The 26,186-nt window shown below is 43.8% G+C and overlaps 1 protein-coding gene across 1 annotated transcript in view; it reads left to right on the plus strand.

Moving 5' to 3' along the window:
• The first annotated feature begins 11,627 nt into the window (after positions 1-11,627).
• The window catches only part of LOC103361389 (glucosidase 2 subunit beta-like), a 50,548-nt gene continuing 35,989 nt past the window's right edge, over positions 11,628-26,186 (plus strand). Inside the window, exon 1 of the mRNA XM_008287458.1 lies at positions 11,628-11,701. The gene's annotated coding sequence lies outside the window, so the exon portion shown is untranslated. The remainder of the gene's footprint in view (positions 11,702-26,186) is intronic.

A 26,186-nucleotide genomic window follows, 5' to 3' on the forward strand; every position in this document is an offset into this window, starting at 1 on the left:
GGGGCTGGAGGGGGGCAGCAGAGGGGTTCACGGAGCAGAGACAGAACCCAAACAAACTATAAGACTGATATAAATGAAGATTAGTGCAGAATGGTGAGGCAAAGAGGCGGTCCTGGATGTGTGGTGACACACTCAGACATGCATGCAAATGAAAGAGTTTTTTTTTCCTCAGGACATGCGCTGCATAGTCCTTGCTGGAGGCCGCCAACAACGCCTAAACAGTGGGATTAGCTGAAAACAACACTGACGCTTTGGCCTATGTCTGCATAAGAGACGGAGAAGGCACTGTAAACAGTTTACAGGGGAATGCTGGGTTACTGCTCCGTGTGCGTGTCTGTATGTGTGTGTGCGGATGTGTGTTTACAGTGCAATATTGTGGCTTTTGTGATGGGTCATCTCCTCTCTGATTAGGACAGGATCAACAAAGACTCAGAGCCATGTGTCCGTACACATACACACAAAACGCACACAGTTGGGGAGCTGGACATTGACACTGAGGTAGACAGAAATGTATTGGACAATGCATACACAAAAACACTCACTGGAGAGTCCAGATGCAACTTGTGTGCCGGTGCACCATCAGTTTAAATGAGTGATACTGATGACTATTGTCTATATTGCAAGATAAATAACAATGCTTCTCTTTTCTTATACTAAAATTTGACCTGGGTCCAGGTTTGCTGTGTGATCTGTAATTCTATAAAACACAGTGTACTTCAGGAACAATGATACAGGTTTTAAAACAAGGAACAAGACCGGGCCTCACAACAAAAAAAAGATTAAAGCAGGACCCACCTCAAGACCCTCTTTATGAATTGGGGCATGGCTCATCAATCAGCTTTAACCTATCTAGACAAATAGCGTGAGGTTCACAACATGCCGTTGAGCAACAGTATGATGTAGGGCTGGAATTTTATGAATGTTAGTGTTATGAGTGTCACTGTGGTTTTGAATTTGTACTTTTGGAACAGACCCTGGAAGTTATGGTTTTGCTGTGGTTTTATATGACAAAACACTCATTTGGTGCCATGCAGATATTCTTAAAGCTGCAAGAACTGATTTTTTGGCCACTTGGGGTCAGTGGAAACAAACTGTGAACACAATGATGATGTATTATCACCTCCTAAAGGCCCCTCCGATGAAAATCCAATTTCTTTTAATTAATTTTTTTTTTTTTTTTCTATGTGTTGAGGTGTCCATATGGTGTTGTTGTTTTTTTAAAGATATATATTAGAAGTTGTATCATGAGCAAAATAAGCAGTCCATGCCATGGCTGAGTATGTCTGCCCTAAAGGTGGAGGGGTGGGTGGAAGGAGAGGCGGGAACTTCATAGAACTACACATTCTGGAGTAAATACCTGTGTGGAGTTACATCTAAGTCACTTTGAGGCAGGAAGTGATTCTTTTATGGAAAAGACCTGTATTTTTAATAGGTAGAAATTAGATTTACGGGATATAAATATATACCGGAACAGTCGAGATGCAGATGGCAGTTTTGTTCTTTGCTTTTTTGCGAGCTTTTGGGGTCTATGTCTGGCGAGCCGTTGAGCCATGGCTCCATTGTTTCACACTCGTGAACAGCTGTTGGCACTGAGCCAGGCCAAACCACCGTCGTGGGAGAGACGGGACATCCCTGATGAACTCCGCAGGAGGAAAAGGGGATGTGAAGCATCGGGAGAAGAGGAGACACTACAAGCCATCCGTCCCATCCATCATCATGGGAAACGTGAGGTCTCTCCCTAACGGATGGAAGAGCTAACAGCGCTGACCCAGCTGCAGTGGGAGTACCGGGAGCGCAGCCTTGTGTTGTTTACGGAGTCATGGCTGAACGAACTCACTCCGGACTCGCTCGTAACTTTGGATGGATTTCACCTGGTCAGAGCGGACCAAAGCTTGAGAGAGAGTTGTAAGAAGAAAAGCTGGGGACTCGCCATGTATGTGAATGAGAGATGGTGTCATGCTGGCACATTAGCGTTAAAGAGCGCCACTGCACAAAGGATGTTGAACTGCTGGCGGTTGGTTTGCGGCCGTTTCACCTGCCGAGGGAGTTTTATACGAGTTTTATATGGTCGATAATCCCCAAGTGATTATCGACCCTAGTGACCCTAGTGAGGATTAAGCGGTGTATAGATAATGGAAGGATGGATATTCTTTCTTGGGGTCCCTGAAAGACCTTCTACATATGGCAACATGAAAGTCCTGAATAGGGTTAAGTTGATGTAAAGAACTTGTGAGCAAGCAGATGCTTATTTATGCATCCAGCAATTACAGAAGGGGGGAAAAAAAGCTTTAATTTAGAGTCATTTTTCTGTCCACCTGATAAATTCAAGTTCATGCTCTCTCTCACAGTTTAACTGCTATGTTCACAATCTGGATGCCAACTGTCTCCTGCATGTCAGTGTAGATTCTCAGTCATCCGGGTCATGCTAATCCTAAGAACTTCAGTAAAAAGCAACTGGACTGCTGTTTTTTTGCTCTTGGAGACATTTCCTCTCTCACCCAAGAGACTTCTTCAGTTCAAGATTGCAGTTGCAGAAATGAAGAAGCCTCTTGGATGAAAGGTGAAACGTCTTCACGTACCAAAAAAGAAAAGTTACTTTCCACTGGAGCTCTTAGGGTTGTCTCCAGTTTGGTGCTGAGCAGGTTAGCTCCAGTAGAGTTCTACAGCCTTGTCAGTAAGACAGTAAAGTCATCGGCCGAACAGCTAAACGACCAGATGAAAGTTTCATACAGTGCTGTAAAGTCGGGGGTTTCCAGCAGTAACTCTCTGTACGTTCATTTCTGCTGATCCCATGTCGCATTGCCAAATAGTTTTCACATTGTCTTTTGATACACTGTTCTTGTAAAGGTATCAATTATAGCCTCTTTAGACGCACGTGGGGCCGCACAGAGGTACAGCGGTCTGGATATGATATTTGACCTTTCTGCGTCTTCATCAACCCTGCCATTGAGGATGTTTCATTTTCAAAAACATGACTACTTTTTTTTTTTTTTACACCCTTTGCTCAGTGACACAAATAAACAAAACAGTCCAGAATCTTCTACGGCAAACAACCATGAAGCTCATTTAAGCGTGTCTCACATTTCACTAAATCTTTGATGCTAACTTGTGCCTCGAAGCAAATGTAGCAGGCGAATGTACTTGTATGTCACTGCAGTGTGTTTGTTTCTTCTCGTTTTTAAGGAGAAAAACTGTCTGTTGGGCCACTTATGCTGCCTGATATGAAAGCATTTCCAGGTTCTGGAAGCATTAAAAAAAAAAAAAAAAAGCTGGCGAGTAGAACAAAAGAGAAAGCGGTGGATTTGACTCAACAGTTTTTGTCTCGTCTCAGTAAAATGACCCCCAGTGTTCCTTTGTGCCCGAAATAAGACAGGCAGCTACATGCTAAAACAATTAGCCTCTCCTGCACATGCTGAGGAACAACTTGTCCAGCAGGAAGCTAAACAAGTAGGGAGGGCTGAAGAATATGGCACAAATATATTTGGTGTATGTGTGTGTGTGTGTGTGTGTGTGTTTGTGTGCTTGTGTGTGTGTGTGACAAAGTGCCTCCCTTAGAGAGAGAGGCTCTGATTGTACAGACAGAGTGGCTGTGTGTGATAATGGTTTCCATTAACCTGGGCTGAGTTGGAGGACCTGTGAGACTCTCTATTCATCCCTCTCTCGTTTTCCTTTCCTGTCTCTCACTCTCTCTCTCTTTCTGTCTGTCGCACACACACACACACACACACACACACACACACAAACACACGGATCCCATAAGTGTAAGGACCCTCACAGCGACACAAGCTGCTAGAGAAGTAGCCCATTTCATTGTGCGACGATAGCCGAAAGGGTCAGAACTTTATCAAGAAACCTGAAGAGTCTCCAAACCATTAGATGTACTTCTGTTATCTGAAGAGCACATATATGAGAAACGTGGTCCTTCACACGCTGAGAGCCTCTAACTTGTGTACATGAATGCAGCTTACTTTCTGCATCAATAAAGCCCGCAGCCAAGTAGGACGCGGCGAGGGCTAAAGAAATGCGGTAGAGGGCGGGAAAGAGACTGAGGCAGCAAAAAAAAAAAAAGCCCTTTCTTTTCAGAATCCCATCTTCACCTGGACCCTCTCTATTAGAGCAACACGTGTAAAGCACAAAGCTCCTCAGAGATGCTTTGACTAGAACTAGGATGTGGACATGCACAGCAGTGGCTCCAGCAAAAGCATGTCATGTAGCAGTGAATAGGAACAGAGGAGGTAGTGTAGCAATTATCGCAGAGAAGCCATTAAGGGCCAGGGGTGGCTTCTTTAGACTATCACAGCAGCTGACTAATGGACAACCTTGTTTCCTCGCTCGCTCACATCCCAGATTTATCTCTTCCAGCTCTCTTGAAAAAAAAAAAAAATCCAGAGTATTGAATATAGTGAGCAGAGTTTTTACAGAGCTATCACATGGTTTTATTCCTTTAATGGCACGTGTGTGTGTGTATATATGTGAGTGTGTAAGGTTGTTTCCTCCATCTAATTCAAGTTTACCCTCGGGGCAATGAGCCCCCAATGCAGCCGCCCCTTCGTTTTTTTTCCTGCAATCGTACAGAACATGTCGCACAAGACATATGCAGTGATAGAAAACTAGTACGCAATTAATGAAGAGCAACGTTAGCTTTGCCGGACAGTTTCAGGGCTAACAGCAGAAGGTGGAGGGCAAACCTGATCTGCTCAGGGGTAAAAAATCAGAGGTGAAAGTGTTCTGTGAAAGCAGATGAATCTATTTGATCATTAGCACTAAATAAGTCATTACGAAGAGGCATTTTTCTACATAAATCCATGAAAAAGTAAATCGAGACCTCCAAACTTCCAAAGTTCAGTAAATATGATTTACCCTCTAAAAAATATAAAGTACATTCTGGGATTAATTGGGCACATGCATAAAAAAAAAAAGTGCTCCCAAGCAGAATAACGGTGGTAGTCATTTTAGGACATGCCCCAAAATGTAAATGTTTTAATTTATATTGAAATATTTTTACATTTAACACACAAAGCTGTCAAGGAACTTTCAGGATTCGGATGGAAAAATTAAAAGAAGTCTAACGTTGCTAAGTGACACCATCTACATCAGGAGCAAATCAAGGTGGAGTCAGTCCCTGACCTTAACCAAGGGTTTATTATTGTAACCACAGCAACAACATTTCCAAATGGTGCATGTAGTTATGTCATTTGGAGAAATTGTTAGTATTGCCCTGTGGTACTCCTATTATTGTAAACTTTTTTTTTTTATTGATTCATGCCACATCTGCCATGCATACATACCTGGCAATGACAATTAACTTTTCAAACAAGTTATTTCAAGTCACCTAAACAGAAGTCATGCAAACAACTTTAGTTAATTGGTTTATTTAGTTAATAAATCAGGGTGGCTGCATATCTGGGCTTCATAAATCAAGTCTTGGGCTTTATATCGAGGAATCAAGGGCTTAGAGCACAGGCGAGTACCAGGGTGTGGTGACTCCCTTCTTCCCCAAGTGATTATTAAAGTTGCACTTGAATGCATTTGGCATGTGTCTACATCTAACAGTAAACTTGCACAATCCCCCCATCGCTTATTTCTACTTCTGTCGCAATTAAAAACGAGGCTTCAGGTGGTGTATTTTCCAGACATGTTGGATAGAATGTAATGAAGCGTGCAGCTTTGTCTCCTGTCTCTGCTAACCTGGTGTTGTTGCGGATGAAGGCGTGGACAGAGAGGTGATGGGAAGAATAGGTTTTGTTCAGGGATGTAGAACAGAGAAGACTTTTTTTTTTAATAAACAAACTCATCATCAGTGTGACCTTAGAATGTCATTGTCAGTCTACAACACTCCTTACAATTGGCTGCATGGAATCCAGTGGAGAACTTTGTGTGGTCATTTGACACTGGGCTGGTTTTGGGTTTGGTTTAGCTTGTGGAGCTTGTGTGCATAATTGTGCTGCGACAAAGTGTGTTACTCAAACAGCTGTCTAAGGTGTAAAAAAAAAAAGCATCCAGGCAACAAAAAAGCTTTCAGATGGAAGGTGCTGGTAAAAAAATATATGCTTTGTTACTCCTAAAATCAACTCAGAATCATCTGCTGGTAAAAGGATAATGAGAGGAAAACACAGTATGTAAAAGGTTGTATGTGAACTTCAGACGGGGTGTTGAATACCTTTTCGATTACTAAAGTGTGCACTTCGCATTTCGTCTCACACTGGTCAGAAGTACTGTGGATGGAACAAAACAAATATTTACACCACAGTTGCTGTGCCCTGTTTGATATCCAGCGACAATCTTCCCCTGCACTTCTCTTCCTACACTTTAGGGGAAAGTCACTCAAATTGCCAAGCAGCTACGATTAGGGAACAAAAAATATCGGAGAAAAATGAAACCAGTGGACCTCGTGCCCCATGGAGCAGGACAATGGTCTTGGTTTTGCAGGAGGAAAAGAGAAAAACAAAAAACAAACAGTATTTGCATACTGAAGTGTCACAGTTAGGTTTTCACGCTCTACTTAATAATATATACTTTATAACTTGTTCAGTTTTATTTGATGGTGTTTAGACAATGATATTTAACCCAAGCACAATTCTAAGCTCACACACCCATACAAACACAAACACTCTCTATGAATCATGAGTGTTGAAATGACACAGTACTTATTAGCATTTCATTGCCATGGGTGCCTCTGCTATTTGCCCTTGGCATTGCTGTTGGCACAGTCCGACATCACAGACATAAATAAAGAAGTACGGGGAAAAGAGAGGAAAAAAAAAAGAGAGAATGGGAAAAGAGAAAGAGACATGATGCTCTGAATTAAACATGCTTTGATTGTGAGCAGAGTTGAGTGTGTGTTCGACCTGTAAGTCAACATGCACGTTGGTGCCTTTTAGCCACGCTTAACCTAGCGTGAGAGTTAACAGTAGTGAGCTCTGAGGCCCTATCACTTACGTGTCTGCTGGGAGAACAAAAAAAAAACGAAAGAAACTTACCTTTGGAAGTGAGAGACAGCAGCAGGAGCACATGAAAAAAAGAAAAAGGAAGAAGTTAGACTTTTTTCAAATGCATCCAACACAATACATTTGACAGTGATTAACCAAATTGCATAAAAACAAACAAAAGTTGATGAATTTGTCTGCTGCTCATGGCACAACTGGTTTTTAATGTCATCCCTTTTTTTTTTTTAAAGCTCAGCCAACAGAACACACTCCTCCTTTCCACCATGTATCCTGTTAGCCAGCGAAGGGTTAACGTAGAGGTACATATTTCGGAGACAACCTCGCTTCAGATGAGCAGTGCGGCTGCTCTTGTGGCGGTAATGGGAAAATTGCACCGAGAGGAAGGACACACGCAATTAGAATCTGGCGAGTCGGTCGGCGGTGGGTGTCGGGAGGTGGGGAGGGAGATATGGGAGGAGTGAAGGAGAGGGAGAGAGAGGGACAAGGAGGGAGGGCCCACCGGACAAGAAGTGATTTAGTTGAAAGCTGGCTTTTTGTGCACTGGGTAAACGCTGCTTGCCGTCTGCTGGCAGGGGCCTGTCCTCGCCCGCCTCGGTGACAGCAGCCCAGATGTCAATCAAATTAGCGCCCATTTACAGCTGATTTGCCCGTGTCATTCGCAATATCCCCCTTCTGCCTCTGATGCGGTGGCACAGACAGGAGGAAGCGATAGAGGAAGAGAAAAAAGGGGGATAGAAGAAGATGGAGGGAGAGTCACTTTATTGCAGTCTTTCTCCGTGAATGTCATCTGCCCACTTATCGTGCATTCCAGTGGGACGGAGTGAAGGAGGAGAGGAAGAGAGGAGATCATTCTGTGGAGTGGCTCACTAGCACATGCAAATAGGGCAGCAGCGTCGGGGGAGAGGCTGGCGCGGGTTTTAATGGAGTTGGGGCAAACTCATTTTACAGTAGAGAGCCACAGAAGAGGAGGATAATAATATCACTATGTGTGCGTGCATGTGTGTGTGCTTGTGAGTGTGTGTGAGCAGGATGGTGTTTATAATACACAGAGCCAATAGAATACTTGGTAATGTGCAAAAAAAAAAAAAAAAAAAGGTCCCCTGCAATCTGACTTAGATGAATGAACACTAATTCAAAGCACCAGCAGCACTAAAGAATGCTTTACAGTACTTCTATTTCACTACATATCCAATTGTGCTTCCTAGTGGTGTTTATAAAACCTGGCAGACTGCATAGAGACACCAAACAAAAAAAAAAAAAAAAGGGCAAGAGCAAAAAGGAGTGAAATGGGGGAGGAAAAAAACGGTGTCCTGATTGATGCCGTTTGATTCAATTTCCAGCGTGTGGAGACATTTCAGGGCCCCGGGGGCCTCTGTGTCTTCACAGGAGCACAGGAGGGAAAGATGGTGATAGGCTGGGCAAGAGCAGGGAGGGAGGAGGAGGAGGAGGTGGTGGTGCTCACTAATTTGAGATGTGCCTTTCAACAATGAAGGGTGCTGATGTTCAACTTATAGCCCAAATCTCTGCGAAGTCGCACCTAATTGCCTTGAAAGAAGAGTCAGAGAGTAAGAGCTTATCTTCAAACATTTGCTGCACGCCAACTCCCAAACACACACGCACGAGGAAGGAAAAAACAGGCTGCGTCTGAAGTGCGTAAAAGCAGAAACATTTTCATCATCTGTCATCTGCTCTGATTGATCTCACCTTTTCACTGATCTCACGTGTAAAGGCTGATTGGTGAGAAATGTAACCCTCTGCGACATTTGCACGGGGTGAAATTTTTTAAATGATGCGATGATTGATAAGCTGATCTCAAGTGTGTAGTTTTACACGCACGCTCCCCTCCTCTTTGACACATAAGTGCTATATATGGAAATTAAATGAAAGTGCATTTTATTGCGCGCGGCTACAACTGTCATTAACATAACATGGCCACCGCTTGATGAGCAGTGGGAAAAAGTGCCATTCAAGTGCCATTCAGTTGTCACATCCCAGTGAGAGACTGAAAAAAATGCACATGGAAGCTTGCATATTGGCTTGCTCACACACATACAAACACTCACACACCCAGAGGGAGGGAGGGAGGGTGGAGGGTTGGGCCTGTCACTGCTCCGTCAGTGACTCCTTCCATTTAATGCTGGTCCTGTCACAACAAGACAGGAGCAGAATGAAGTGGATCACCTACAGGCACCACACCTCGCCTGGTCTCCCGCTCTCCCTCTCTCCCTCTCCCTTTCTCTCACTGCTAGCTGATCTGACTGAGCACAGACAATCAATGACACTGTACAGTTCACGTCAAACTTGTGAGGTTCTCTGACACAACAGGACTGGGGACTGCAAATTAGGTCTTGTGTTTCCCAGAGCTAAGATTACGGAAAGTTTAAGAGACCACAAAGAGCCAGAGAAGGTAGAAATACAGACAGCGGGAGAGGTAATCACTGTCTCCATGTGGGTAAATTACCTGAGTTGATTTGAGTCCAATCTGTCTCTCAGTCTCTAGAGGGGAGGAGTGTGTGTGTGTGTGTGTGTGTGTGTGTGTGTGAGGGGGTGACATTTCCCAGAATTCACTGCCTCCCTTCCCTATTCCCTGTAGGTACATGCACACACACATGAGCAGACACACACACGCTCAGCGCTTCAAGCACTAAAATCTGTAGTTGACACAGAAAGACACACATTCTTCCTTTGAAAATGACTCCACGCATGGCCTGCGCTTCTCCCCTCCATCATCAACCCCTAAATTTCCTTAATGCATTATTAGGAAGGCATGAATTAGCACCCATGTGCTTTTAGTTTGTGTGTTTGATTGCTGGTTCGCCTCAGCATTGGCTGCATCAGGCCTTGACTTATTGGTGGTAAAGAAAGAAAAGAAAGAAAGAAAGAGAGAGAGAAAGAAAGAAAGAAAGAAAGAAAGAAAGAAAGAAAGAACGAAAGAACGAAAGAACGAAAGAAAGAAAGAAAGAAAAGAGAAACAACGGAAGAATTAAAGTCAAGGAGGAAAAGAAGAAAGTTAATGTCAGGATGTGCCCCATAATGACTAGTATAAGCTCTAGTGGGAGCTTCCTCTCGCGCCAGTTCCAGAGAGGGTAGCTTGATTGGGGATAATTGGCTAGCCTTCACTAGCGGTTAGCATCCAGGCGTGGAGACAGGGGAGGGCACAGGGGAGGGCACAGGGGCTTGGCACACACACACACACACACACACACACACACACACACACTTAGACTCATATATGCACACACATATACACATTTGCAAATACAAATTCATTCGCTGACACACACAGAATAAGACCATGGGACCAGCATGTCAGGCAGGGTGGNACATTTTCCAACATGCATGTAGAAAATATGGAGCTTGTGAAACCCCAGTACATCTTCTCACAATAATTTACAGATGATGGCCTACTGAAGCTTCACAACAAGGTTTCGACCGACTATGTTCCCCTCAGAAACAATTTGGATGCATTTTTTGTCCTGTCAAGCATATAGTGGATTGGTTTTAATATACTTGAAGTGTAGATTATCTAGATCACTGGTATCACCATGGGGACTTGGTGTCGCTAAATATTAAAAGACGTTGATTAAATAGGGGGCAAATAAACAACAACTTGATCATCCCGATCCTGCAACATTTTCACAACAGCTGAAAGAAAACACTGTTTGGATGTGGGTTCCTGCTCAACGCTGCCTTTCCGAGGTCCTGACAGAGCCAGTTTCTGCGGCCCTCGGGCCTACAAACCGTTCATTACAACATGGAGAAAGAAGGGCCGACTACAGAGATGGCACTTACCAAAAGGTCACGGTTTTTCTTCCCTCAGACAACAGGGAAACGAAGGAAAAGGAGCTGGCATGGCTTCACTCGCTCCATTTCTTCATTGCCCACCTTGCTTTAATTGCTCCTGGTCAAATTACTCACTATCATTTGTGTCGGAGCACAAGATATGGCTCTCCTCCCCCATGTTCTCTCTCCAGGCTTTATCAGCATGTAGATATTAGTGTGTTGGTGCATTTCTGTCTTCAATTATCCCTCCCGTTCCTCCTTATTAGTCCATACATTTTATGCTGTAAAGAGCAATTTCCACCAAAATTGACTCCGTGCATGAACGCCGCGACCCCTGCCCCGCCGAGAATCACATGCACACCCGGTTACGCAACCCCGCATCGCTTTTTTGACCCCGAATCATCCCCCTACACCACCCCGCCTTATCAACCTCGAGCGGAACAATCACCCTCCCTAAACATTTGTTAACCCCATTAGCAATTCTGGGTTATGAATATGGAAATGAGGGCCTGTGCGCTGTTAGAGATAGGGCTCACTTGCCTTATTTGCGATTAGTGAAGAAGAGCAGCCCTCACCGGCTCAGATAATTGGAGACGCTGCATAGAAATGGGCTTTAGAGGGCCACCTCATCAACACACTGGAGCCTCCAAGTCAGTCACTAACAGAAGCAAATAAAACTACACTGTCAGCACAGTTCTGAGTCACCCAGAAGTTAATAAAGCAGCTTGGTAGGTGGCGAAGAGCATATGTGCTCCGTTGTGCTGCACAGAACCAGAAAACCGACTGTTTAAAGCATCTCTTTGGTGGAACTTTTAAATATTAGCTAAAATAGTTGTGACTAAACTATGCTCCTAATCACTCGTGTGTTCTGGTTTCCTCAGTGATCTGCGGAAGAAGCTGGCCATAGACTACGGGACGGATTGGGAGTTTCTGTTTTTGAACAGCCAGTGTTACAAGCTCCAAGTATACGAGTAAGTACCGTCTGATTTTTACTTTTTTTTTTGTCATTAAGCGTCACGGGAAGCTTTGTCTTGGTGCCAGTTTCTAGCTAAACTCCAAAAATGGTGTCTACTTACCAAAAGCGAAACTCGTACTCCAAGTTACCACTAAGAAGCGCCACCTGGTGGAGCAAACAGGCACTGCAGCTGATCTATGATACACTTTCTGACATGCATGTAGAGAATACAGGTTTTTTTGTAGAGCTTGTGCACCCTACTATACATTTCAGGCAGCGTCCTAATAGATTTATAGGCTTATTTTGTCCGACACTGATGTGGAAACTAGTCCTCAAGTGCGTGGTTAACTACAAAACCACACTATAACGAGAGAAAACTACAATTTCAAGGCTGTGGCAGTCTTCTAACGAAACATCAAAGGTTTTAATAGTTACGTCGACACCCAACAATGGAAGCAATGGAAGGGAATTGCCCGAGCGTTACCTGTATTCTGCAGGTCGACACGAAACTCGCTGGATAGAGAAGTGAAACAGGTGTAAAGAGCCGGCACGAAATCAATATGCTAACCGGGGGCTGGAATCCATCGCGTTTCTCCCAACTGTACCGAAACCAAGTCTATCTGTAACCAATGTGAACCATCTCAGTAAAGATCCACCATTTAAGGTTGATAATTTGTGAGCTCCAAGTCACCCCGGAGAAGCCAAGCAGCTAAATCAACTAAATTTAATCAACAGAATGAGCTTCTTTTACTCTCTCCTGCTGCATCCCTATGGCCCCTGCTGGGGGAGAATCTGTTCTCCTCAGGATTGCTTGCCAGCTGGAGCTTTAGAAGCCTGTGGGTGGTTGCAGTTTTGAAAGAAAATTATCTGAGATCTGCACCATGAGATCTGCACTGCAAATACATTTTTCAGACATCCTTGGAATCAGTGGTTTTCCCATGCCCTCATACACCAGCGTGATTTGTTTGCTTAGTTTGCCATTTAGGAAGGAAGGCAAAAAAAAAAAGAAAGAGAGAGAGAGAAAAATCTGAAAAAGCAAAGATGCAGCTCCTCTACGTAAGCCAGAAAAGCCTCAGTGTTTTTACTGCTGACAGCGTTAGATAACGGCGGTGCACATTGCTGGCGAGATGGTTTCACTTTATGATGTGGGGACACGAAGCTGGCGTCGACGATGTTATCTGTCTTCATGAAGCGTAAAAGACAAGTTTTATGTCTGAGTCAACTCGCAGTAAAGGTCCAGTACAAGTAACCTTAATAGGCTTTGAAGGATTTCTACATATTCAGCCTCATCATTCGCTAATTATGTTGTGAATTACAGGTTACAGTAAAGAAGCTGATCGCAGTCAAACATGAGCTGTACAGTAGTTCCTCAGTGTGTAGAAGCTAGTGCTGAATGCTAATATAATTTTGGCAAATGCTAGCAGCTCTTTTAATGTTCTTTTTGGGAGATGTTTAACGCAGGAAACCACCAATCTCTGAGCTAGCACTAGATTCACTAAACACATTAGTTAGTCTTGGTTTTATGACTTTTCGAAGTAAAACATGTCTTTCTGGTTCAAACAGCCAAACATGAATGAACCAATGATCTTAGATGATTTTTTGTCGACATCAGCCCCATAAAATTTGCTCTTCTTTACAATAAAAGAACAAAACAGCTTCTTTATTTTCATATCGTTGATGTTGTCAGCCGCTAACTCTGTGTCTAGGACATCTAGCTTTTGAATGTTGTGATGTACGAAGACATCAGTTGCACATTAAAAACATTTTTTACGTCTTCTTAGTTTGAAATATATCAGCTGCTAACTGTTAAAGTGAGCCAGACTATAGACTGTCTATAAAAGATTAATGTAGCTTAATGTAGTTTAAAAAAGTGAAGCCACTGTTCAGTGTTTTTCTAATGACCAGCAGGGGGCGATTTCTCTGGTTGCAAAGAAAAAGTCAGGTTGTATTAACGTCTATGAGATAACGACCCTCCTTTTACTTGATTTGTTACCTCAGGAAACATTTTCCACATGTGATTTTGATTTCAATCACCACTTTCAAAAAGTTTGGTGTTTATTTTATTAATTTTAGTCCCATTTAGAGTAAAATAAGAAATAAAGCCGGCGTGCTTTAGGGTGGGGCTTCTTTATCACTGTGCACAGTGTCCTCAAGTTCTCAGATCCACCGGTCATTCGGTCCAGTTTTAAAAGATCAGGATGGTCTTTGTAGCTACAGTCTGTGGGCAAGAAACAGCATTTTCAATCAACTCATGGCACCAATGTTAGCTTAATTAGCTCTATGCACACAAAACTAAACAGTTTTAGACATTAATAGCTGTAATACAGGCAAAAATAGTAAAACTACAGCAGTACTTGCGGGTTTTATCCAATTCTTACAGCATGTTTTTGTCATCTTTTGTGCAGAAACCTCTGTCGTACTCTGTTGCTTTTCTTTCTCAGTTGCTAAATTCAGGCTATTTTGAATACAGCGTGATGTTTGTTTTGTAAATGATGATCCCATTTAGAATAAAATGAGCAATGAAGCAGCGTAGGTTTTAGCTACTTTGTGCTTGAAAGGTCGCAAAAGACCAAGATGGCGACGGCCAGATTCCAAACTCAAGGCCTTTAAATGGTAGTCCACATGTTGGTATTGTATTTACAGTGTATTGCATTTTCAGTCAACTCATGGAGCTAATGTTAGCTAAATTAGCTAGCGGCACATCTATCCAGTATGTGGTTTTACAAGCAAGTTAACCTTTCAAAACTGAATCATTTAAGGCTTTAATATCCAGAGTACAGGCATGAAATAGTAAAGCAAGAGCAGTACTTGCAAGTAGAGTCCAGTTCTTGCACCATGTACGCGGTTAGCCCGATTCTCTCGGCCTGTTGTGCAGAAACCTATCCTTTGCTCCGTTGCGTTTCTTTCCCCGGCCCATTGGCATCATACACTCCGTGTTATTTTCCATCCTTCAAATCACTGAAGAGCACAATATCCACCAGCGTCAACTCAGCTGAAGGTCCTTTGACCTACCAGCACCCTCTCAGCAATGTACCAGTTCCCCTCCCTGCCCCCCCTTTATCCTTGCTGTTCGCCTTGAACCGTGATCCTGAAAAGACGTGACATTGACAGACACATAAACCAACGGCTTTCTATAGCTCTCCCTCCCATGCCCCCGAGTAGCAGAGCGCCGGCGCTGCAGTTCCTCTCCGATAATGGAAACAGAATCGCACACTTCTCTTTCCAGCTTCTTGATCAGAAACCATCTTACATCCAGCCTCCCTGGTGTTTAGATCTCTCACGTTTGATTAAATTGCTCCCTCTCTTCTTTTTTTTTTCTTCTTCTTCTTTTTTTTTCTTTCCTTGAGTGGCTGCCAATATCGCAGATAAGTGCCCGGAGCTATAAAAGTTTGCTGCGCTGAAACGCCGCCTGTCTTTAATATAACTAATAGCCGTGCATTATTTAAATGAACGGGAGTCAACTGGAGCCGGTGTGGCAGGAAAGATGGTTCCGGATGAGGAAAGCAGCGACGCAACAAGAAAACAGAAAGCGCCGCTCGTGTTTACTCTCGTACGCCGAAACTTGTTAATGCTGAACGCGTGATCCTCTTGTCGAGTTATTCGCCTCCCGATGGTTTGAATCCGCAGACTCGGGGCTCGAAGGCCTCTCGTGTTTGTCCAGGGAAAGAAGAAAATACTTATAACTACTTTGATTTCAAAGTGGGAGGGAAAACAAAACAACAACAACAAGAAAACAGCCTTTTGTTGTCGAACACTTTCAAGTGGAGTGATTAATGGCGAGATTAGAAGCTAAGCGCTGTGTAGTGGCGCTCTCCACGCCGCCGTCTCATCGGCTCCTCCAAAGGCCGTAAACAAAAGGAATAAAAGCTGCATTATCAGTTAACGGCCTTTATTGCTGCACCTCTCTGCAGGCTCCAGTTTCACCTGCGTTTCAAGTTCTCCTCCGAAAAGCTCGCCCATTAAAATGTTCTTGGGGGTGCTGGTGGGCGCTTGGTCACGAAATTTAGTCGGCGGACGCGTCGAAGCGGCATGAAGGGGAGACACCCCGTAACGAGCTCCCAGAGGCGGAGTCCCTACCTACAGCGGCGTCTAATATTCCTCCCGCGGATCTGTTGACACTCCTCAAAGCAACTTAAATCGAAGGGCCGTGATTTATGCAAGACTGTCAGGTCAGATTGACTCAGCCTCCGCTCTCGTGTCATTAGAAAGTACAGCACTTCAGTGAGTCATGCCTGCCACTGTGGTTCAGCTCCGGCGGAGGAGAGGGAAGGATAACGCAGCACAAGTGACACTTCCGACTGTCTGTGGAACATCACATGGCCTTAACGGAGCGCCGGGCTCTTCCAGGGAAGAAAGAGACTCCGCCAGAATAGCCTAGAGGGAGCTGTTTCAAATTGGATCTAAACCGCGGCGAGGCGGGTGGCGTGGAGTCCTAGATGTGTCTGCCGAGAGTAGCATGGAAATGAAGCGCCGTATAGATTTATGAAGTAGATTTCATAACAGCTGCGGATGCCGTCTAGTTGCAAATGGGCTTTGACAGGAGCATTGGGCTCTTTAGACAGTAAGCTATTTGCTGTCTGCCTGTGGACATCCAGCGTTTCCTGGAAACGGAGGAGCCACAAATCTTTGGTTTTCCAAGACACAGGAGTGAACAATTAAGTCATCCGCTCACCAGCCAGCGTTGCTCTTACAGGTGCAGCGGTGAAATGGAAACCCTTGTTTGCTCCATCCAGGGGGGATGAAAAGGCAGAAGGGCCCGGCCATCCCATAATTGGAGTGTTGTTAAAATAAGTGGTGGCGGCGCTCCGGGCCTCGGAGCTCGAGCACTCCGTCACACCCACGGCTTTCAAATTACGATAGATGCGGCGCGGACGCTTGTCGTTAAATTAAAGCATGAAATTTAACGTTGCTCTTAGTGAGCCGCTCGCCCAATTAATTAACTGGGAAAGGTCGCGTTTGGTCAGTTGTCGACAACAGCGGAGGCAGGGAGATTGCATTCATCTGCTCCGAGACGAGTCAGTCGTGTTGTGATCGCGTCGGGTTTTAAAGCTTCGTGTTTTTTTATTAAGCCGGAACGAGAGGCGACGTATATCACAACAATTTCCAAAAATGAAAGGATTGTTTCACCTAATGGAGGAAAGGCAATCATTTTCAACGAATTCAATTACTTTAAGTGTGGCTATAAACTGTTTTCTTTTACATTTAAAGGCCCCATACGGTGGAAATCCATTTTTATTGTGTTCTGAGGTGTGAAATAAAAAGCCGTTAAGATATGAAGATGTTTACTTCTTCCGATCCTGAAGCTGCAACACGACTAGATAGCCTCCTGGATTCACGAGCTAGTAAGAATTTTACTGAACTGCTCACTACCGGCTGAGGGATTAAGTCTGCTAGCTGAAAATTAGCATAACCCCGCCCCTTTGCTGTTTCCAGGTGAACAATTCAGAACGAGCAGCTGCCTCTCAGTCCAACAGGTTCATGTACTTTCTAGTGTTGCATCCGCTAAACTCTAAAATGTCCCCAAAGGTTCTGCAAGAGTGAACACAAGAGTCTTCATGCACAACCAGTATCTAAAGGAGCTAAAGGTTATTATTGATGTCGATGCCCCCGAAGCAACAGGAAAATCCTTTGTGCTGTAGCGGCTAATGTGGCTAATGTGGCTAACATTAGCTTTGATATTCTGCCCACAAATTTGTTGAAATTTAATTTAAATGAGTAAACAAGGACCGGGTGGGTTACTGTGTTGTCATGTTGTGCTTCAGTTCAACTCAAACTCAGTTAATGTTTGCATCCGTTGCTCACATAAATGGCATTTTAGTACAGCTGAATTCACGATAAAGCTGCTCTTATTTCTATATTTTTATTGGTTTCTGTTGTCAGAGTATAAAATAAGTGACTAGAACTCAAATTACATGTAAACAAGAAGTCACTTTAGAGTCATTTCCGAGCAGCTAGAATACAGATTTTATTAACCGCAACCAAACACAGGTTAAGATTCGGCGATGTCGTCTTCGTCGGCTGCCGTACGTTTAACTGTGTCGCTATTGGCTGTCAATCACATACGCAGAGAGAGTCTTCTTCCTGAAGGGGGCGGGGCCAACAGCAGTAGCTCAGCTCCATTTAAAGCTGAAAGTTTGGGTGAAAAGTGGTAAAATATGGGACCTTAAGGCTTTTGTTTTTCATTCTATATGGACCCAAGACTTGATGGGGTGATTGGTAAAGACGGTCCCACCAGTTTAATCGATCGTTATGTCTTCTTTGAGCGTTACTGTTTTGGTTTGGTCTCACCGTTCTCACATGTAGACGGCAGTCTTTGGTGAGGAAAGCTGGAGCGTCTAGCAGATATTGAATAAGGACGTTTCTCTCAAGTCCATAAAAGTAAGCTAGACCAGAGCACGCTGGATTCAGGTTCATCAGATGCCCCAAAGTTGAGGAGCAACGTTTCCCAGAAGCTGCTCTGAGGACTCGGTTTATCTTCCTGTTGAATCACCGCCTCCCTCGCTCGCTTCACTGTGAGTCAACGGAGCCTTTGGCTGTCGGGACGCCGGTTCTTCCTGCAGGCAAAGCGAACACACGTGGAGGCGCTGCCCAGTCCACAGCAGGGGAGGCCATCTGAAGCAGCGAGACTCTTCCGTTGGTCCGGCAGACCTGCGAGCTGGCAGCGGGTACGAGTGGCGGGGTCACCAACAACCCTCGCGTCTCATCAGCCTCTGTTGTTTTGCCAACTTTAAGGCCGGAGAAGTGGCCAGTTAGCAAAGTATCCGTGGGTTGCTTGTGCAGGATCAACTTTTTAGACTTTTTTTTTTTTTTTATTAGTCCTGGCTTGTTGCAGCACACCAGGACTTCTAGTTTTGAAGTCGAGCTGATTTGGATCCAAGTTAATCATCTTTGTTGTTGCTGTTTTTATTCTCCTGCTCGGCTCGCCTGCTGCACAGGCACTGAGCTTTTCTAAAATGACGCCCAAGCATGAGCTTAATTCATCAGTGCGAAAGAAACCAGGAACTTACAGCTAAACTCTGTAGTATTTGTAGAAGAAGGAGCTTTAAGGCAAGTTTTTTAGGCAAATAAATAAAACTACAGAGCTAGAAACTGGTGCAAAGCAGTTCTCTGGTTCAAACTGAAACGTACAATAAAATCTTTGATAGGTTTAACAGAGAGGCCCAGGGGAGAGCTGAGCATAAAATAAAAATCAATAAAAAAAAAACAAAACCCAAAAGTGTATAAAAACTACAAGCCCTCTGTTATGGCGTTCATCTTATATTTATTTTCACGCTGCGTCTCATTTGCGGTTCCTGCTGTGGCAACCTGAGCCTCCTAGCGAGATCAGCCGAGTTTATCGCATCTAATCAAATCTAATATGATCTAATTCTGCGACTGTAAGAACTCCAGTTAAAGTGTAATTGCCAACCTACACAAATATTTTCCTCGCAGATGAAGCGTCGGAGCGAGTTTGTCGAAGTCGTTGCAGCTCCACAACGTCGAGACGTGAATCTTAGAACACATGCAGACTCTAAAGGTTTCAGGTTTTTGGAAGCAACCTGCAGCACAGTTTTGGATAAAAAACAACAAACAGGCGTCTGATACGAGTGTTGAATCAGGTTTGGTTTGCTGTAATCCTTCCTCCTGTTCACACCGGCCACTCAGAGTCCATTTTCTAAAGCGATTTCAGCCTATAAGTGACAATGATGGATCTTTTAAAGTTTGTCTTTTTTTTAAGCACATATTTCCCCTGGATGCTGTTTTCCTGCTGAGAGACGAAGCCTCGTAGAAAAGCAGACTGTAAATGTTGTACTTTGTCAGATGTACTGATAATTATGTGAGATTCGTGATGCAAAACATCCAAATGGGCATCAGACGGTTGGTTTAGATTCTCCTGCACACCGTTTGAATGCTTGGCTCTGCATTCACTGAAGAGTTTCTGCTTTAGCCGTGATGGTTGTGATGCACTAACCTTGTTACTCTGCCAGGAAATGAGACTTTAGTGCTCGTGACCCATTTAATACGTGTTTGACAAAAGGTGTGGCAAAAAAACAAAACACCAAAACACCTGTAATTGAGGGTGATGTTTAACAGCCAGAGGAAGTAAATCTCAACTTCCTACCCTGAGAGACACGTTGGTGTTTTGTTCAACTGCTGAAAATGTTCCAATCGTTCAAATATCAGAACAGAATGAGAACAGTCGTCGTCATGGTGTTCTTTCATCCCCGTTATAAACCAAAGAGAGTGGACTGACCCAACCTCTGAGTGTTAACAATATCTGGCTTCACATGGCTGCCATGGCTTCCCAAATGGTTCCATACATTTGGTTTGAGGCTCCATTGGTTTGGTTTGACCTCCAATCCAAACAATCGCCATCAAAGTACTCTAATCTAAATAGTCGACCATGACTTCCAACTGGAACACTTTGCTGTGTTCGTTTGGTTTGGTCCGTTAATTTTCCCCATCCACCGCCGGATTTGTTAAATTTGCGTCTCCGTGCTAGCTTATTGAAAGCTTCCCAACATTTACGAGGAGGCGTTGTGACCCGACACATCCCCTGTAAATGTGCGATTAAAAAGGACGACCTTTGGTGAAGCTAGCTGACGTAGCCTCAGGCTAGGACCTGTCGGCGCACATGTTTTAGTCCATATGGTTAAAAAGAAAGCAACAGATCCGCTAAACAACAAGCAGATAGTCAGTCTTGGCTGAAACCTTGACTTTCATGCTGTGTTCCTTCTAGAAAGTCTCCACCTACTGTACATTCCTTACATTGTGTTAACAAACCATATTTAATGAACCATATGAGAGGCCGGAGCGCTTGTTTTTAGCGCGTCTCTTAAACATAGGCCTTTCTGTGCAGGAAGGAGGCTTGAGCCTGGAGTGTTGTGAGAGCAGATGTTTCACAGTCGCTCTCGAAGCCTCTGCTCGTCGGCTCCGCTCTTAGTTTAATGTGGAAACTCTAATTATCACCTTAAGTTGTGCTGAAGTAGATTGCCTAACACGTTTTAGTGTTAGGAACCTTTTTTTGTGTGCGTGTGTAGCTTTGACGTGAAAAAGTGAAATGATTTTATTTTAAGCCAACTTGCTCCACACCTACACAAGATCCTGTATAGCTACTGTAAAAGCAAATATATTAATAATGAACACCCTCGTAAAGACCGTGTATGTCATGGAAACTCATGGATCTCTGTCACAGAAAACAATCATAGGCCTTCTGGAACAATGACAGGTTCTGCTGGGTCAAAAATATCCATACATCTTGAATGATAGTTTTGGTGAAAGTTATGTTCATCAGATTTTCTTGCTTTCACGGCCTCTTAGCTTCTTCACTTCAGCTGCTGACTCCTCTGAGCCGATTTAAATAGAACCATCTGATCCACTCATTAGACTCGGACACAAACAAACAAGATCTGAAATTATGGACCTGAACATGTCTGGAGGAGAGAAGGTGAGGCCTTTAACCCCAAGAACACCAAACCTACCATCAAGCATGGAGGTGGCAGCATCATGAAGATTACTAGAAGGTTGATCTTGGACACAGTTGGATGTTCCAACCAGACAATGAGCCCAAACAAAGTGGTGAAGAAATGGTTCCATCAGGCTGGAATGAAGGTTCTAGACTGGTCTCCCCAAAGTCCTGACTGGAACCATCCAGAACCTGTGGACTGATGAAGACACAAGTCAGAAAGACGACAAGTTTAGTTGAGCTGCACCGATTCCGTCCAGAGGATTCAAAGATGAACCAGAAGCTTGTAGACGGAAACCAGAAGTGTCTAGTTGAGGTGAAAATGGACGTTTAACCAAATATTCTAACTGCTGTACGGATATTTTTGACCCAACAGATTTTCTCATATTTCTTGAAGTCACATGTTTCCATGATTCATCTGAAGACTTTTATCCACGGCTGTATGTGCGTCTGTACATAAATACAAGATGCGTATATACTTGTATGTACTTGCACTATGAGGTTGATTTTTCTTTTGTACATTTGAAGAAAAAAAAAAAAAGATTTTTCTGTTGTCCTTTAGAGCCATCATGCCTCAACCTTCAAGTACATTTCTGAGAGGAACACGGCAGCAGTAATAATGTCACATCCAGAGAGATGGAGGGAGAATGTGGCTTTGAACGAGCTGCCGGAGGCTGTTTGCCTCATTGGCCTCGGTGATGGCTCGAAAAACTAAATTGGCCTCAAGTTTGGCTCGTATTGTTTCCTGTTTTATTTTTTATTTTTTGCATTTAAATTGAGGGGAAAGAGGCTCTTTCACTCGATCACTTGTCATGTTGGGAAGAGGCCTCTGCTTGTCTCTCAGAAGATGATTTTAAAAATGTACTTTGAGCTTTTAAAACGTGACTCTGGAAGTCTTTCGGCTGCACACCCATCGCGATGCTCCTTCTGAAGTCACACGAGAAGTGGAATTTTTAAACAGTCCTCCTGATATTATTAGCCGCGATACTGAAATTTGATTCCATCGCTGCGCTCCAGAGCCGACGAGACGACTCGGCTGCATCTCGAAACTTTCCACCCGGGGAGAGAGACCCGAACGCTGCAGAACTCCTCCACCGCCGAGACATAAATCAAATGGCCTCCCTCCCTTACAGTAGGTGCTCCTGTATTAGACGCCGTCCTGGGAAAACAGCCGCCGTAGTCGGGCGAGGAAATTGCTTTTAGGATAAGAGCAGGCTTCCACTTCTTACATAAGTAATACTCACAAATACCAATACAGCAAGTAGGACGGTGCGGGGAAGCCATCCACATCGACTTCCTGCTTTATTTGTCATCTTCCTTCTTTCTTTTTTTTTCCCTTCTTGTCTTCTGTAACACCGGCGCCAGAACCCTGCAGAACATTTCCCCACATCGACACCGACGTGAACGCTGATGGACGCGAGCGCCCCTCTGATGTTATCGATTCGCGGCAGCAAAGTCGCCGCCGTCCGAACTAGTGAAACGCCAGCAGAATTAGAAAACAGCCACAAACAAGCACAATGAAATATGTTGTAGCTCTGCATTTTTCTAAGTTGGACCCAAACAGGAAGGAAAAAAACAACCCAACAAAAGTCCCCTCATCAGCAGTTATCCGAGTTTAGTCGAGGGAATGCCATTTTCCAGGTGCCCGTTTTATTCTTATCCGCCGTGTTTAAACAGGGACACGGCGTTCGGAGCAGCTTTCTACTGTCAGGGATGTTTTTTTTTTATTATTTGTGCTCCTCTGCAGCGTAGCTTAGCATCGCCGCGGCCGCCTATGGAGCCGGTTTCGGGTCCGGCCGGGCCGTCACCTCCACCCCGGACACTCGAGCGAGATGTCGACTTGTTGACACGAGAGCCGGAAGCCGGAGCTGCTGATTAAAGGACAGAGAGGTGCCAGACGAACCTGCTGCCTCTACAGGGGGGTCAGAAGATTCGCTATCGATTCGCAGCGAGGAGACAAACACCCATCGAGTGTCTCCGTCAAGCGAAAAAACGACTATTTCTGCCTAAACATTCAATTATGTGCGTTTGATTCCACGAGACGGCTTCATAGAGCAGACTGAAGGAACCTGTGAGCAGCTACTGGATAAATACAAGTCAATCTTTCTTGAAAATATCAGTTTTCTTGCTGATTGCTTAGTAAAGAATCATATTATTAGTTTTAAGTTTATTAGAAAAAACAGTGGGTCGGTCTGCTTGCAGGTTTTGTGCTAAGCTAAGCTAACCGGCTGCTTGTTGTAGCTTCGTTGTAGATATTTACTTGAAACTCTTGAACATCGGGGACGAATGCAGGTTTTGTTTGCGGCTTTCAACCAGATTATCACCAGACAGCGATAGTAGTGACTCTTTTCTGCACAATATTGGAAAAAAATTGACATTTCCTGCGATATGAAAGAAAAAAAATCAGGAATTTTCAGACCAGATGATGTAAAAAGCTGTATTTGGAAAGCATTAATCATTCTAGATTGACTTCATCTGCAAAGAAAACAAGAAATAAGTTTTTAAAAAGCTAAATAATGACTACTTCACGCAAAGATTTTTTGTGAATGCGAACAGTTTGGGATCTTGTTCATATGGTGCGACACCACTAAAGATATCTGAAGTTTTTTTTTCTGCTCTAGATGACATTCAGGTCAGTGTTTGTACTCATCATATGGAGCTTTCTGGTGCTAATTTTACATCATGTTAGTGCAAAACAAACCTTTCTGCAGCCGAAACATTTCTAAACAACTGACGCAATCTGCTCGATTATTTGCAAAATGATAACCAAGATAACGCAGATAAATATTGACGTCCCCATTTAGCTCATTTTCTCCAATTATCCATCGATTTTAGAGGCAAAACATCTGTATTTTCGCATTTAAATGAGCAGAGCGCTGCTGTCCCTTCCATGCTAAGCTACCGCTAATGCACACATCTGCGCCTAAATAAACATTTAAATAATCTGCGCTTGAATTTAGAGCATCTCCAAGAAGCTAAATGTCAATAAAAATGTAACTTAAACAACGAATAGACACTACAATTTACAGACGTTGCCTGAACTGTGCACAGAGAAGCTTCTAGTCTCCACTCAGCTTCTGCAGAACCTGAACTCAGACGGCTGTTCGATCAGAAATGACTGAAAATAAGATGTTGTGACGTCACATGTACCAGAGTGGAAACCATGAGATATTATTTTCATGGGCTGTTTTCTATTTGTGGAGCTTTTTATGGGTTTTTTTTTGGTTTGTTTCATGTGGAACCTGCATGTCAACAAACTCTGGGTCTCGAAAATAAAGCCCAGCATCTCCCGGAACCTTTAAATCAGAGTAAATAATGACTTCTCCTATAGATCTGATGGACAGTGGGACTCATGCGAGGTTAGTTTTTGTATCCTGGTTAGTTTTCCTACGTCGATATAATGACGGGTCTCATACGTGTCATTTATCAGTTGGAGGACGAATAACAACAGAAGAACCGAGGAAGTGCATGAAGTTATTTCCAGAGTGTTGTTTTCCATTAAGATTAGGCAGGCGCTATGTGCTCGTGGTGCTTTTTCCCTTTTGTTTCAGTGTGATTGTGCTGAAAAAGGAGCAAAAGCAATTAATTCTTCTCTTATTATTATTATTATTATTTTCTTTTCATCTCTCAACAGTATTTCATGTCACAGCGCTTTAACACCTAAGCACAGTTTTCCTTTACTTATGTATTGATGACAAAATAATCTTAAAATAGCGCCGGCGAGCGATGAGTCGGATCCACGCAGCTACCTGGAGTACGACCCGTTACGCAACGTAAACACAGCCGCTGAAACACATTCCCGACCTCGGGTGGCTGCGTGCTATCGGGATGAATGGCGTCGGCTCGCCTTAAAGTTTGCTAATAAACAATTAACGGCGTCGTCGCTCGGCGTCGCCGCGGCACCTCCGACCCGCGGCGTGCAGCTGACGGCGGCACCTGAAGCCCGTGTTGATGCTGCTGCAGCTCCGGCGTCACCTCCGCTGAACTCCACCCACGCAGCAGCCTACCGGGAGAAATGCTTAATTGCTGTTTCTCTGCTTCTGTCTTGACTGGATCTCGGTGGACTGAGGAGGAAATGTGCTCGTCTTCCTCTCTTTTTTTCTTTTCCCTTTTCTTCCCATGTAACCAAACCAGTGAAGGGATCGTGTCAGAAGGTGTGATTAACATCTGGCTGTCGGAGGTCGGCTCGGTTTTCTCACAGCGTTGATCCTGTTTTTTCGTAGTTTTGTTGATTCTTGCGCCTTTTAAATGTAATTGCCAACGTGTCTGAATTATTCCAGTTGAAATCATCCGGTTCCTTCTGCTTAAACGCCTTGAAGCTGTTTCATCATAAACTATGGATACTTAAAACGGCATTTTAAAAAAAAATTTAGCTCGAAATTTCAAACACTTCCAGAGATTTTCTCATTTCTTTAAACCGCCCTTCGACCCACTTTCAGCAGGTTTTTTTTCGCATGTTAAAATCTGAGGCGGTTTGAAATTCTTACAGTTAATTCTCGTCATGTCATTGATTCAGAATCTGTAATGTTGGACAAGTAGATTGAATAATGTCTGAGTTGACATAAGTTCCCATCTTTAAGCTCATATTGGCAAAATAATCGATAAAGCAGAAGTCAGCTGGTGATATTTTCTGAACCACGTGTAGCTGCAGGTCACAATAACACAAAACTAAACATGTGGACCACTTTTTAATATGAAATACTTGGAAAAATGAAAAAAAAAGGTTATTTTCATTGAACTCTTTGAACTGATTGAGCAGGTTTGACAATCGTACCCAAAAAACTAAAACATCAGCGGGTAGTTTGATCCACGTACAGCAGAACTCTGGATTTTCAAAATGGTTCTCCAAACATAACTAAGAAAATCATCTTTTAATATGGACAAATTCCATATTCTCATGTTTTGTAGCTAGAAGGTCGCGGATTCGCGTCCCGGTGAGGACACCCCGGATCTTTCTGCATGGAGTCTCCATGTTCTCCCCGTGCAGTGTGGGTTCTCTCCGGGTTCTCCGACTTCCTCCCACAGTCCAGAAACATGCTGAGGTTAATTGGTGATT

The sequence above is a fragment of the Stegastes partitus genome, unplaced genomic scaffold, assembly GCF_000690725.1.
Source record: "Stegastes partitus isolate 25-593 unplaced genomic scaffold, Stegastes_partitus-1.0.2 Scaffold11, whole genome shotgun sequence".
In the NCBI taxonomy this organism is placed as follows: domain Eukaryota; kingdom Metazoa; phylum Chordata; class Actinopteri; family Pomacentridae; genus Stegastes; species Stegastes partitus.